At 39.5% G+C, this 12,934-nt stretch overlaps 1 pseudogene; it reads right to left on the bottom strand.

Annotated features, from left to right (window-relative positions):
• Positions 1-4,250: 4,250 nt before the first annotated feature.
• Positions 4,251-12,651, bottom strand: LOC102832277 (annotated as a pseudogene).
• Positions 12,652-12,934: the final 283 nt, after the last annotated feature.

Genomic DNA, 12,934 nt, shown 5'->3' with positions numbered 1-12,934 from the left:
CAAGTTGTATATGAGTCTTCCTCTAATTCTAATGCCACATTCTTCTTCAATAATACAGCTTCTCGTATTATTTGCTCAGCATACAGATGAATAAATATGGTGAAAGAATACAACCCTAGTGCACACCTTTCCTGATTTTAAACCATTCAGTATCCCCTTGTGCTGTTTAAAGACTGCCTCTTGGATTATAATATTAAGTCCTCGCAAGAGAAGTGATATCTGAATCTCACAAACAAGGCTGAGCAAATTGTCTTAGTAAATATAAGAGCTTGTGGTTTGCTCCCATGCTGACTCACATTGTGTTTCAGGCCTTTATGGTTCTAGAAATGATGTTCACTCTGTCAGGAACACCTTCTCCTGTAGAAGCCTTAAGATGTATTTTCTAAATGTAACTCAGGTATCACCTCCTCTGGGAAGCTTAGTCTGTCTACCTCTTCCTCACCTCCCAGCTACTTCAGTTCCTTTCTCCTTAACTACTTTATGCATATTTTTAACTATTAAGTATGATTCCACTATGTTAACTCTAAGTATAATGCCTGTCTCTTCTAACAGACTGTGAATTTCAATGAAGGCAGGGACTTTTATTTTTTAAAATTGTTTTAACCTCAGGGAATAGTCCAATGCTTGAAAGTTAACCAATTTTGTTGATGAAAGAGTAATTGAATTAAACCATAATGCCTGCATTTAGGAAGAAGCAAAGAATGTCTGGGGCTATCAAGGCAAGCGATCTGGTCCCCTCAGAGCAAACCCCCTTCAAAGACTGAGACGCAAGAGAAATACACTAGCAGGCATGTGGTCTTGCTGGTAACCATACTGGTCTACTGATAAGGGAAAGTGGGGGAAAAACAGCAATGAAGTTGTGAGCTAAGTCTGACCATGTTCAATAGACTCCTGTCAACCTGGGTTGAGACCCAGTTGGCCAGCAGTATGGCGAGACCTGGGAACTCCTGGGCCTAGGGATAGGGACATGGCCACAGAGGACTAGAGTGAAGAGTGAAGCATCTAGCTGATATGAAATGAGGGGAGATGAGCAAGAACACCCACACTTGCAGATAGCACCCACTTGACCTGGCTTCAATGGCTGGATGATCAGAACTTGGCTAGAAGAAGAAGGAAGAGGAAAAAAGAGTAATCCACTACAATTTTATGAACTTGACCTGTATTTATGGATGTAGTAACTCAAAAGAGGGAACAAATCTTTACAGTGAGGATCATTCCTACCCCCTCAGTACACAAGGTTGACAGATATGGGCAACTTAGACATTGGCTATCCAAAATGGGGTGGGGGGCCTACAAAAAACAAAGTGTCTGAGGCTAGGCTGGTGATATCAATATGGACATAGACTGAGTACAAGGAAGTACGGCCAGCCAGCCGAACAGAGGAGGTGATTGTAGAGGTCTCAGCTATTCCTGAAAATATTCAAAATCAAATTGAATAAACAACAAGCCAACACAATTAAAAACAACTACAAGTTAGAATAGATCGTTATGATGCTGCTCTGCATTATCTTATTAATGAGGACAAATTCTAAGATAATCGACTTAATAAGAAGTGGATAGGCCAGAGAGTACTCACATTTTGCAGGACACTAAGAAGACAGAACTAATGACTTGGCCACACAAGTCACATTTTTAAGTGGTTTCTGAGGTTACCCGTACTTGCTCCTATTTCATTTAGCTTACTCTTTACTCAGGCACTGACACAGTGCCCCAGGGTAATGAATGAGTTTACGCAGCTCCCAAACATGTCATTTGTACTACTGAATAATTACCTGAATCTAAAACAGAATTTTATCATCAAATGCAATGTCCGGAAGGAAGCCTCATAGCAGAAGGGACTATACTGTATTCACAGACTCGTAATTAGACTTGGGAGGGAGCTGAGAGTCATTTAATCCTTGAGAAGATAAATCTATTGTTACAGGCCACACAGGTGGTTTGTGGCAGAGACTCAATTAAATTTCCAGTTCTCCTCACATCCACTCTGTGTTCTTTCTATAATATGGGAAGCTAAAGTTCTGACCACTGGTCGTGCAGTTGAGTCTGTTATAACATGGAGTTTTCATGAGGGTACAAGCCAGAGAGGGTGGGATTTGGCAGGGCTCTGTACTACTCAAACTTCTGCACCTGAGACTTAAAAAGTTTGTGGGAGATCATCACTGCAATCTGTTTCTAAACTACTTAGGTGGCCATGTACTGTAGTTAAGGCTGTTTCAAAACATTGGAAATGGAAAAAAACTTTTAGGTACTTTACTTGAAATATGCTATTTCTCCTCTGTTAAAGTCAACTCTGAGGAGGCAGCTCCACCCAAGTCTTATTTTGAGTGCTTTCCAACCTGAAGAGCTCTTCTTTCTGCACTATATCAGCCAACTTTCTGTTGCTATTCATGAAGTTTTCAGAGACTAGCCTCTGAAGTTGTCTGCTTCTCTATCTTCCTAGTCTGTGTTAATCTGGAAGCTCACCTGAAACTTGTCCATCATGGATGACCTCACTGGTATTTAAATGCCAGTGGCACAGCTGTCAACATAACAATACACACAAGCCACCACAATATGACAAATTGGCAAATGAGTGGTGGAGTGAGTTCATGGTTGGTGCAAATGGTTAACATACTTGGCTACTAAAGGAAAAGTTGGAAGTAGAAGTTCATTCAGAAACACCTTGGAAGCAGGGCCTTGCAATGGATTTTAGGAAAATCAACCTTGAAAACCCTACAGAGTCCACAAAACCCTGCAGACACACAAAACTCAAAACAACTGTTTTAGAATTTTTATTTAGCTGACAATATTCAATGGAGGAAGAAGCTCTGGTAGCGTAGTGATTACGAATCGAGCTGCAAACCACAAAGTCAGCAGTTTGAAATTACCAGCTGCTCCACGGGAGAAAGATGAGGCTTTCTGCTCGCGTAAAGATGTATAGCCTTGGTTGTTATTCTTCAGAGTAGCATAATATTCCATTGTGTGCATGTACCACAGTGTGTTTATTCATTCTTCAGTTGATGGGCACTTTGGCTGTCTCCATCTTTTTACTGTTGTAAATGGTGCTGCTATGAACACTGGTGTGCATATATCTACTCATGTTATGGCTCATATTTCTTGTGGGCAAATACCAAGTAGAGGAATTGTTGGATCATAAGGTATTTCTATTTCCAGCCTTTTGAGGAAGCGCTATATTGCTTTCCAGAGAAGTTGGACCATTTTGCAGTCCCACCAGCAATTCAGGAGCATCCCAGTCTCTCCACATCCCCACCAGCATTTATTGTCCACTACTTTTGTGGGTTTTTTTTTTGTTGTTGTTGTTTTTTTATCTTTGCTGCTGTTGCTGGTGTGAGATGATATCTCATTGTTGATTTGATTTGTGTCTCTGTAATGGCTAGTGATCATGAACATTTCTTCATATGTTTGTTGGCTGCCCGGATCTCCTCCTTGGTGAAGTGTCTGTTCATATCCTGTGCCCATTTTTTAATTGGGTTATTATTTATTTTATTTGTTTTGGCTTTTTCTTGTAGAGGTGTTGTAGTTTCCTATATATTGTGGAAAAAAGCCCCTTGTCTGATGTGTCATTGTAAAAGATTTTTTCCCATTCTGTCGGTTCCCTTTTTATTCTTCTGGTGAAGTCTTTTGATGCACATAAACTTTTATTTTTTAGTATGTCCCACTCATTTATTTTGTCTACTTTTGTTTGTGTAGTTTTCAAAATATTTGGTAGTCTGTATATTCCCTGAATTAGTGCCCTTACATTTGTCCCTATTTTTTAATTGATGGCCTTCATAATTCTGGGATTCACATTTAAGTCTTTAATCCATGTTGAGTTGGTTTTTGTATAAGGCATGAGGTGAAGGTCTTGTTTCAGTCTTTTGCATATCACTTTCCAGTTCTGCCAGCACCATCTGTTGAAGAGACTATCACCTCCCCTGTTATAAATACATTTTGATTTCTCTGTTCTATTAGACTCTGAATTCATTGACAAGAAATAGAGATAAATAAGAAAATGACTCATGTAACCTGCAAACAATTAGTAAAAGAGTGATAGTTTACTATTGACTGACTCCTCCATTGTGTCTGAGAATATTTACTGAACACATCAAGTTTGCCAAGGGTTTACCATTATTATTAACTATTCTAAAATGTCTACTAGGTCATTGAGTGTACTCGGTGTTGGATAGGTGTCAACAGTGGAAAACCTATGCCAGCTTCCCAGGAATTACTTTTTTTCTCTCTCATTGCCTCTTTAACCTGGTCTGTCTTTATTATGTTGTCCAAAATGATTTGACTTGTTTGGGATAAACAAATGTGAAGAGTTTATGCAGCTGACTTCTGTCTGTGGAAGGTTTCTTTTCTCCTGGCTTCTTGCTCACTGCTACCTTCTTTTCCACCACAGGCTTCTTCAGCTTCTTCATACTGACAGCCTTCTTCCTTTTTTCTTCCTAGCACGGGCTTCTTGATGCTTTTCATATGATTTGGTTTCTAGTACTGCTGCTGTCTTAACCACCTTGAGTTTGTGATTCCTGGCCTGGTGAAATGTAGTGTTTCCGAGCATGGTATTTGCATGTGGGTTCAGTGTCAACCTGATTGTCTGGGTTTTCAGTGGGTTCTTCTTTAGGACTTTGTGATGAGTCGTCTTATGTGGTGCTCGGAGGGCTCTTTGAATTTCAGAACTTTTCATGATTCTGCTAAGGTATGTATTGACCATCTTGTGCATGGGAAGATCCTAGTTACTTCTGAGGGAGATGACTTTGTACCACGTGCCATACAACTCCTCTGTCTTTCGAGAAGCACTTTCAGTCCAAATGCAGAAATGCCACACGTGCCTACCAGGAGCAAGCTTCACATTGTTCACCTTGCTTACATTAAGCAAAGTAATTCCACGGATGCTTCTGAAGGCCTTAATGATACCATTTCCTCCTTATAAATAATGCATGGTCCCCTGAGCTGGTTATAACATTAATTTCTCATTTTACCCTTACTTGCTCTCATTCTCTGAAAAGCATAGGCCTTTTTTATATCATTGCCAGCCTTAAGTTTTTTAAGCAGCAAAACTGCCTCCTTGGTCTTCTTGTAGTCTTCAACTTTTTTTTCAAGCACCAAAGGAAATTCAGGAACTTCCTCAGTATGATGACCTTTAAGCATGGCCAGAGTTGGTAAGGAGGAAGCAGCCAGGACAAAGAAGATGGCATGATGCTTCTGAGTTGTTTACTCTACAATGCCAGTGATGCCAGGTTATGGTTGGTGTAAACATGTGCCCTCTATGACACATATTTCCAAAAATGCCTTGTCTTGAATTCTGGCCACAGTTCTGCCACTACCCAAGACTCAGCATTGGTCTGACGACCAGCTACTTCACTAGCAGCATAGGGCTTCCTGTTGTTTTTACGCAAGTTGGTGTGAACAAAGTTCATGACATCCAGTTGAATGGACACATGATTCTCTCTTTTCGGAGTCCGCTGGTATCAGTTGATGACTACATGCCATGAAGAGAAGAGAAGGTCTTGCTCCTCTCAGCCTGAAGCATCACCAGGAAAAGCCTCAGGTAATTACTTTTAATTAATTATTATTTTTTGAGATACTACACCCTCTTCCCACCTTTGTCTCCCACTAACCTGTTCAACATTACTGAGAATATATAAGCTATCAGGATGATATGTTTATCCAGTTCTCTAATAGATGTTTACCTTTTGCTGTTGCATTGACTCTGACTCATAATGACCTATGGGATTGCATAGAACTTCTCCACTGGATTTCCAACACTGCTAATCTTTCTTGAAGTAGATTGCCACAGCTTTCTCCTACTGAGTAGCTGGGGGGTTTAAACCTGAGCTCTTAACCCCTGAGCCACCAGAAAATAAGACAAATCACACTGAAATCAGTACATGGCAGTACTAGATAGAAGCCAAAAACCCTTTCAGAGCCAAACCAGAAACAATTCCTTAATGAAACAATTTGTTGTTTTATAATCAAGGACATAAGGATCTAGTGTCTCTAGTGTTCCATTGTCTAGTGCAGGCCACCCTTTCATATGTCAAGGTACTTCTGGAGTGGAATTAATAACCAGCATTCTGGCTGGAGATCATGAGCCTGCACAAAGAGTGGTGGACGGCGCTAAGAGATGCTCCATGCCATGCTATGATATGGTCTGAAACATAATTCCTTCCTCAAAGTAGATTGTATCTTTTCACAAACAGATAATTGGCTGCACAGAACTCATCCTCACCCCTAATCCACCTTAATCCCAAACCAAACCCACTGCCATCCAGTAGATTCCAACTCATAGTGATGCATACAGTAGCAGAAAGCCTCCTCTTTCGATGAGCAGCTGGTGGGTTTGAACTGTTGACCTCGTAGTTAGCAGTCCAATGTGTAACACACTACCACCAAGACACCTTCCTAATCCTCACACCCCTATCAAAACTTAAATGTTACATAAACACTGCCACATTCATTGAAAATCCTTCAAAGGTTTTTACTATGTTCAAGAAGGTCGGCGCTCTTGACAGGCTAAGGTCTCCACACAGTAGGCTTTCTATCTCCTCCTCCTACCTCACTCCCTCCCATCCCAGGGGACTAATCTCTTAGGCTTATCCTGTATTCATTTCTTCAGGCAGAATATGAGAACATAGAAACATGGTCTCAGAGTATGTTGTTGTTGTTAACTGTCACCCAGTTGGTTCCGACTCATAGTGACCCTGTATAGGGTTTCTGAGGAGCAGCTGGTGAGCTTGAACCACTGACCTTGTGTTTATCCTACAGTGTCACATCAGGATGCTGGAGCATAAGGGCTCATAATGATGTCTTTTTGGAATGGTTTTCAAACATTAGAGAATCAAAGACCTTGTATAAAACTTGCACCAACCATCCCTCCACAGCATCTCGCCTGGTTTCAGTAATTCATTGCAATAACCACACAGAATTCAGACATCATGCACACAGTTATCAGACTTATTAGAGACATTAACAGGTTACCACACAGGGTCAGAGATATTCAAGACACAGTTCTTAATGACATGACAGCCTCCACTTTGCCATGCTCACAGATAGGCCTCTTTCTGGCCCTTGGCCCAGCCTCTGCTCTACTCCAGCAATATTACAAAACTCTTTTAGGGTTGCTGATCAAAATCACAGGCATATCACTCTACCATAAGCCTCAGCCTTAAGGTACTCAGCTGTAGGTTGGTGGATCAGTAGACCTAGCTCACTCAGTTTTGCATGCTGGAAGGACTTGAAAACCTACCACTCTGTCTCCTGCTCTGGCTTTAAGTTCTGCGGCTCCTCCCCTAGTTGAGGAAGTTCATTGCACAGGGATTTTACTGGGGGCAGGAGCAAGAGGGGGTGGTCCAAAGAATGTGCTTCAGTCCTGGATCTTCTTAATGGATGGTATTGAGATCCTCCACACCTCCTACTTCTGAGGTGGCTCGTTTTATATCTATATAAGAGTTCCAAGATTCTACAATCACAGTTCGCCCTGTTACCAATCATTCAGAACTGATTCATACCATCCTGTCAGCTTCTTCGCCCACCTTCACTTACACAGACTCACAGCAGGAGAAAAAAGTTGCTCAGTGGAAATGACAAAGACTGTGGAGCACTTCTACTCTGTAACACATGGGGTCACCATGAAATTGACTGCAGAACAACAGATGTGGCTTTCTTTTAGTTACTTATTAAAACATTATAGATCAAACAATGTGTCCACACTACATTGTTAAACAAACAGCTCACTACAAATGGAACTCATGATATCAATGATAAGCTAGCTGTAATTTTTACTTAAAAATAATAATTTAAGAAATCCCAAATCATAAGCATGGTAAGTATCCAGGAAGATTCACTGAAAAAAATCATCCTTCCCATATCCAGCATCACTAAAGTTGGAACCGACTCAATGACATGTAACAACAAAGTCAGATAAAGGTCTTTGGGAGAATTTTGTTGTATAATAAAGGCTTATCGGTAAAATCATAATTTATATTCTTAAGTTGTTGTTGTTGTTGTTATGCACTGTGGAGTCAGTTGCGACTCTTAGTGACCCTGTACAGGATTTCTAAGGCTGTAAATCTTTATGGGAGCGGAAAGCCTTATCTTGCTCCCACGGAACAGCTGGTAGTTTCTAACTGCTGTCCCTGAGGTTAGCAGCCTGATTTGTAAGCACTACGCTACTAAAGCTCCTTAAGTACACATTGGTTAAATAGAGCTTCTGATTATCAAATTTTAATTCCATTTCTTAACACACTTAACAAGTTGCAAGCAAGTAACCTTTAACTTCACCTCAAAATTAAATCTGAGTTTGACTATAGAAACACAGTATTCCTGATACTGCTCACTAAAGTATGTGCCTTTAACTCTCTTGACTTGAATGAAAAATGGGCAACATTGAATCAGAAATGCTTCCAAGAGGCTGATGTTTGCTATAGGGTGCTGGACCACACTCAGCTGAGGGCTAACTGCCATCCAGGGTTTCAGCAACTCCCTGCTGAGTATAGGGTATCATTTGCTACTTCAGGTTTAATTACTTTCACTTGTTTGTGACCTATATTTTATATGTCACTTTTGCTTATACTCTGGTGAAATTTAAGTTAAGAATAATTATTTAGTTCTCAGGGTTAATAAAAGTCTGTTTAATAAGGGGTTTTCTAGAAAATGGGTGTTGATAGAAGAAATATATAGGGGCTTCCAAAAAGAAAAATGGATGAAAAGATAGTGGAATTTTTCCACAAAAAAATTTGAAGACTTCATAGTTTGATAAACAAAGACGAGTTCAACAGTTGAGCCAGCCTTCTTCTAAGCTCAAATCTCCTTATACTGGGGATCAATTGGCCTAGCACGATCCAGAAGTTTCACTAGGCTCAAAAACTAACTTCTCCCATGAGCCTCTGGCAGCCAGACATCTCAGTGCATGTGTCTGTAATATTTTCACAGCCGAATCTGCTGCGTTTTGAGTGATGTTGCCGTTTGCTGGAGTTCTCAGCAGCACCGCTCTTCCACCCAGTTGCAACCAATTTCACTGCTCACTAGCTCTTGCTTAGCGTCACCCTCATAAATTTAATAATTTATTTGGCAGGTGCCAAGCAGACGGATCTCAAAAACATGTGCAGATTCTTAGAAGAGCCAGGAAAAATATTCACTGACTTTTTATTTGCTTTGGGGTGCTAACACTGGTATTGGATGAAGCAGTAGTTACATTAAATTCAGGCACCAGAGATTTTTCTTGGTAATATCTTCATTTTTTCTTATGTTCTCTTCTATAAAATGACTTCAGTCCGTGGAGTCCATTTCAATGCCATGGGTATCATTCAGTTTTGAAATGTGGCCAGTCTATGAACTACAGAGCATATGGTATGGATTACAGAGCATACCAACAAAGCAGTTCATTGGTGTCTGCCCCGGATATTGTTGTGGGGATAGCCAATAGTGATCATGGAGTCCTTATGTAATGCTATGACCTAATGTGCTGCACTACAAAGTCATTTGAACCACGAGGTTCATGCTCACCAGCCACTCCTTGGAAACCCTGTACAGGGTCACTATGGGTCCAAAACAACTCGACAGCACTTAACAACAACAATCAGACACTGGGTACAACTTTGAATATGTTATTAAACCACTTTTTGTTTCATTTTTATTTTGCAGAAAGTGAAAATTCCTCCCTTATAGTTTATTGTTAGGAGAAACTAGATAATTCATGGAAAATAATTTCAAAAAGTGCCAGACTTATCGGTAGCTATCAATGAGGATTAATTCTTCTTATTTTATTTGTTATCCTCATTCTCATTCCAGCACTGAGCTATCATCTATAATATTTTTATATGGCCAAAATTGTGCTTTTGGTTATTCAGTATAATTTATTGAATAGGTAGTATGTTCGGGTGGTACACATTCACATAAAACAGATATATATACACTCGCATCTCTCTTATTATCAGCTATCTGTTATCTTTCCCACTCATTCATCAGTTTGTCATACTGTAGAGGTTTCCATGTAGCTATGATGCTGGAAACTATGACACTGCTGTTTTAAATACAAGCAGGGTCACCTGTGGTAGACAGGTTTCTGTAGAGCTTCCAGACTAAGACTTATTAGGAAGACTAAGAGACAGACTACTTTTGAATGTTTAACCACTGAAAGCCCTATGAGTAGCTGTGGGACATTGTCAGATACAATTCCAGAAGATGAAACATATGAATAACAACAGAACATTGTCAGCAAAAGTGCCAGAAAATAAGCCCCTCAGGTTTGAAGGCACTCCAAACATGACAGTGAGAAGAACTGCTTCCTCAAAATAGAATTAACCCAATTGATGTGAATGGACTAAAGGTTTCAGGACCTTCATTTGCTGATGGAACACAATGCAAATGGGAAGCAGTTGCAAACATCCATTAATAACCAGAAGAAAAGATGTGCCAAGTGTGAATCTAGGAAAATTGGAAATAGTCACAAATGAAAGGGAACACAAAAAAATCAATATCCTAGGCATTAGTGAACTGAAATGTACTGGTAATTGGCCTTTGAATAAGACAATTATATGGAACAACAAACTGAATAGAAATGGCATAATATTCATCATCAAAAAGAACATTTAAAGAACTGTATTAAAGTCAATGTTGTATGTGATAGGATAATATTGATATGTCTACAAGGAAGACCAATTAATACCACTATATTCAAATGTACACACCAACTGCTAAAGCCAGTGATGATGAAATTAAAAGAATTCTATCAGCTTCTTCAGTCTGAAATTAAACAAACATGCAATCAAATGCATTGATAATTACTGGTAATTGTAATGTGAAGGTTGGAAACAAGTAGAGAAATGATCAATAGTAGGAAAATAGGACCCAGGTGGTAGAAGTGATGCTGTAGATTGCATTATAGAATTTTGCAATACCAATGACTTATTCATTCCAAATATCCTTTTAAAAATAATATAAAAAGAAACTATACACTTGGACCTCACCAGATAGGATATAAAGGAATCAAATTGACTACATCTGTGGGAAGAGATGGTGGAAAAGCTCAATATCATCAAAGCAAGGCCAGGGGTTGACTGTGGAACAGACAATAAATTAGTCATATGCAAGTTCAGTTGAAGTTGAACAAAATGAAAACAAGTCTATGAGAGCCAAAATTTGACCTTAGATATATCTCACCTGAATTTAGAGACCATCTAAGACCAGATTTGATTATGCTTTAGACATTAATGAATGAAGACCAGATGAATTGTGGGATGGTGTCAAGAACATCATATAGGAAGAAAGCAAAAAGGTCACTAAAAAGACAGTAAAGAAAGAAAAGACTAAAATGAATGTCAGAAGAGACTTTGAAACTTCCTTTTGAGCATGATGGTGTTGGTGGTGGTTATGTGCCATGGAGTTAGTTCTAGCTCACAGAGGTTATTTAAAGGGTTTCCAAGGCTATAAATCTTTACAGGAGCAGAAAACTTTATCTTTCTCCCTCAGAATGGCTGGTAGTTTTGAGGTGCTGACCATGAGATTAGCAGCCCGACTCATAACCACTATGCTACCAGAGCATAGAGGAACTAAATCAAATAGAAGAAGTGAGGAGGTGAAAGAGCAGAACAGAAAATTTTTAAACACAGCTCACGAAGACAAAGTCAGGTGTTAAAATGGAATGTTCAATGACCTAGAGTGAGAAAAACAAAAAAGAAGAATAGAACATGCTCAACATTTTTCAAGCTGAAGAAAAGAATTCCAGCCTCGACTTGAAATATTGAAGTATTTCATGGGCAAAATATTAAATGATGCAGAAAGCATCAAAAGCAGGTGCAAGGAATATACAGTCCCTGTATCAAAAAGAAATGGTCGATGTCCATCCACTTCAAGTGGAAACTTATAGCCAAGAAACCATGGTACTGAAGGAAGAAGTCTAAGATGCATGGAAGCCATTGTTGAAAAATAAGGCTCAGGAATTGACAGAATATAAATTGAAATCTTTCAACAACTTGATGCACCCCTGAAGGCACTCACCCATCTATGCCAAGAAATTTACAAGACAGCTACCTGGTAAACCGATTGGAAGAGATTCATATTTGTGCCCACTCCAAAGAAAGAGGTAACTGAATGGTATGTGAAATCATCTCAAATACAATATCACATGCAAGTAAAATTTTGCTGGAATTAAACCAAAATGGTTGTAACAGTATATTGACAGAGAACTGCCAAAAATTCAAGGCTGATTCAGAAGAGGACATGGAACTAGGGGTATCATTGGTGACATCAGATGTATCTTGGCTGAAAGCAGAGAATCTCAGAACGATGTTTACTGTGCTCTATACACCAAGCAAACGCTTTCCACTGTGTAGATCATAACAAGTTCTGGATAACATTATAAGGAATGGGTATTTCAGGACACTTAATTATGCTCGTGGGGAACCTGTACATAGGCCAAGAGGCGGTAGTTAGAACCGAATTAAGAGAATACTATAAAGTTTTAAATCAGGAAAGGTGTGCACCAAGATTGTATCCATTCACCATACTTTATGATGAGAAAATAATCTGAGAAATTGGGATATATTAAGAAGAAAATGGCATGAGGATTGGAGGAAGACTTACTAGCAACCTATGACATCTGGACAACTCCATGCTCTTATTTAGCACGTGGACACCCTTTCTGTTGTGGTATTTCTTCACCTGCCCCATGTCTTTTCTGGCTGTGATTTGGTACCACAAAGCACTGAGTAAGAACCTCTGGTACACTGTGGAAAAGCATTGGACTACTAACTGCAAGGTCGGTGCTTCAAAACCATATGTCCATTGTCATTTTAGAGTATGAACTTGGAACATGTTTTAACATCAAGTCATCGGTCAGGGAAGTGGGTGCTGGCTTATTTTATCTATCTTCTTGTTACTTTCTTAGGATTGTCTATGTAGGACTCTCTAGGATTCCTGTTAGCTGAGTTTCTTCACATCTTGCCTAATTCAA

This window comes from Chrysochloris asiatica, unplaced genomic scaffold (assembly GCF_000296735.1).
Source record: "Chrysochloris asiatica unplaced genomic scaffold, ChrAsi1.0 scaffold00003, whole genome shotgun sequence".
Classification (NCBI taxonomy): Eukaryota; Metazoa; Chordata; class Mammalia; order Afrosoricida; family Chrysochloridae; genus Chrysochloris; species Chrysochloris asiatica.
Note: the sequence above shows the minus strand (reverse complement) of the source record. Positions and strands in the feature narration are given on the sequence as shown.